The sequence below is a fragment of the Chiloscyllium punctatum genome, chromosome 36 (assembly GCF_047496795.1).
Source record: "Chiloscyllium punctatum isolate Juve2018m chromosome 36, sChiPun1.3, whole genome shotgun sequence".
Lineage (NCBI taxonomy): Eukaryota > Metazoa > Chordata > Chondrichthyes > Orectolobiformes > Hemiscylliidae > Chiloscyllium > Chiloscyllium punctatum.
The window spans coordinates 3069092-3071968 of NC_092774.1; positions in this window are offsets into that span (position 1 = coordinate 3069092).

A 2877-nucleotide genomic window follows, 5' to 3' on the forward strand; every position below is an offset into this window, starting at 1 on the left:
TAGGGTTGTGAAGGAGGCATATGGTGTGTTAGCTTTCATTCGTGGAGGTATTGAGTTTTGGAACAATGAGATCATGCTGCAGCTGGACAAAACTCAGGTGCAGCCGCACTTGGAGTATTGTGCACAGTTGTGGTCATCGCATTATAGGAAGGATGTGGAAGGTTTGGAAAGGGTTCAGAGGAGATTTACTAGAATGTTGCCTGGTATGGAGGGAAGGTCTGATGAGGAAAGGCTGAGGGACTTGAGGCTGTTTTCATCGGAGAGAAGAAGGTTGGGAGGTAACTTAATTGAGACGTATAAGATAATCAGAGGATTAGGTAGGGCGGACGGCGATGGCTCGCACAAGGGGTAAATAGATATAGGACAGATATCAGAGATAGTTTCTTTATTCAGAGAGTGATAGGGGCATGGAACACACTGCCTGCAATCGGAGTAGACTCGCCAACTTTAAGGGCATTTAAATGGTCATTGGATATAGATGAGAATGGAATAGTGTAGGTTAAATGGGCTTCAGTTTGGTTTCACATTTTGTTGCAACATCGAATGTCTGCGATGTACTGCACTGTAATGTTCTCTGTTCGAACCCCATTTTCCATCACTTGGCCCATAGCCTATATATTTTGGCATCACAAGTGTATGAAGGTTTTTGCCTTGTGACTCCAAACCCACAGCAATATAATTGACACACAACTGCCCTCTGAACTGGTCCAGCAAGCCCTCACTTTAAGGAATTAGGGATGGGCAATAAATGCTGCCCTTGCCTATGACACTCACATCCCTTGAAAGAATATTAAAAGTTCACTGGCTATGACTGGACAGATAAGTGTGGAACCAGTGAGGACAGTCCCACTCTGCTGGACACTGGAGAAGGACACTGGACACTGGGTGATCAAGTGTGTGAAAGGCTGCAGGATGGGGATGAGAAGGGAGAGTGCACTGTGGTCATAGACACAGAGTTCATCATTTACATCAATCATACAGATCATTGAAATAAATATCCTACAAGTGGAATGACCAATCCTGCAGGATATGAATGTAAAGGCAGAAGGTTTGCTTCATGTGTGACAGACAACTGCTACGTTTGAGATTGAATTAATCTGTCAAACACATTTTTATAGAATCTCTCAATGTTCAGCAGTTGATGATAAATATTGGAATACAAAGGCAGGGAATTGATGCTGGAATTTAATAGGGTTCTGGTTTCATCATTCGAGGAGAATGTCACTTGATATCAGGAATGAAGCTCAGGAAGGATGGATTGACATTGGAGAGGGAGCTGTGGAGATTTACCAGAATGATACCAGCTAACAGGGTTACAACAAGGTGGCATTTACATTGATTTGACTTATATTCCCTCAAATGTGGAATTTAGGAGATTAAAGAGTGATTGAATTGAGAGGTTCAAGCTGATTAAAGATTCAATTGGATAAATATAGAGAAATGATTTCTCCAGTGGTGGTGGGGGTGCAGATCTTTAAATTCAAACCAGGTCATTCAGGGATGCTATTAAATATTTCTCCACACAAAGGGTGGGGGAAATCTCAAACTCTCTCCCCTGAGAAGCTGATGAAGCCGGAGAATCAAGTGAAAAATTCAACATTGAGACTGACAGCAATTTTCTGAAAGAAGCATTGAAGGATCTAGAACTGAGACAGGTCAGTACACCTCAGCTATGATCTACCTGTGAATAATGGAACAACATCGAGGGGCTGAACGGTCTCCTCCAGGTCTGATTTTCCTCTGTATTTGAACAGAATCTCACAGTGTGCAGCTGTCGTGTTATGAGAAACAGGTTTGATATTTTAATTCAGAGCTGTCAGATGTGTGAAACTTGGCAACAACCTCAGGGCTATTTCCTTCTCTTAACGTTTCCTGTAGGAGTAGGCAGCACCACTGAAACTGAACAGGGGCCCTCCCAGAGGGAATAAAGTTACTAAAAAGAATAAGCACTGTGTTTTACATATGGAAATAAGGTTCTGATTTAGTGACTGACACCAATTCTTCATTCTTATATTTACTGAAAAGAGGTCTGAGAATGTGAAGGGTAAAGAGGGTCAAAAATGAATCTCCCTGTATGAGTGGAGAACAACCTATCCCTTGGACAGAAACAGCACAAAGAACAAAGATAATTCACAGCCCAGGAACAGGCCCTTCAGCCCTCCAAGCCTGAGCCGATCCAAATCCATAGTCTAAACCTATCGCCCGATTCCTAAGCAGCTGTATCCCTCTGTTCCCCACATACTCATGTGTCTGTTCAGTTGCATCTTAAATGAATCTACCATGTCTGCCTCTACGAGCTCTGATGGCAACGCGTTCCAGGCTCCTACCACCCTCTGTGGAAAGTACTTTCTGCGTGTATCCCCCTTAAACTTTTCACCTCTCACCTTGAACGCATGACCTCTCGTTCTTGAATCCCTCACCCTGGGAAAAAGCTTATCTCTATCTACCCTGTCTATACCCTTCATGATTTTGTAGACCTCAATCAAGTCCCCCCTCAATCTCCACTTTGCTAATGAAAATAATCTTAACCTACTCGACCTCTCTTCATAGCTAGCACCTTCCATATCAGACAAAATTGTCTCTAAAGTAGATAATCTTCACCCTAAACTTGAAGACCTTGATCAAGATTTTAAACAAAGACACCAAATGAGATTCTTCAACCAGAGAGTGGGAAGGGCATGGAATGCCCTGCCTGCCAATGTAGTGAACTCAGCCACATTAGGGAGATTTAACAATCCTTGGATAAGCACATGGATGATGATGGGATAGTGGAGGGGGATGGACTGAGATTAGTACACAGGTCAGCGCAACGTCAAGGGCTGAAGGGCCTGTTCTGCGCTGTATTGTTCTATATTCTATGTTCCAATAAACCAGAGT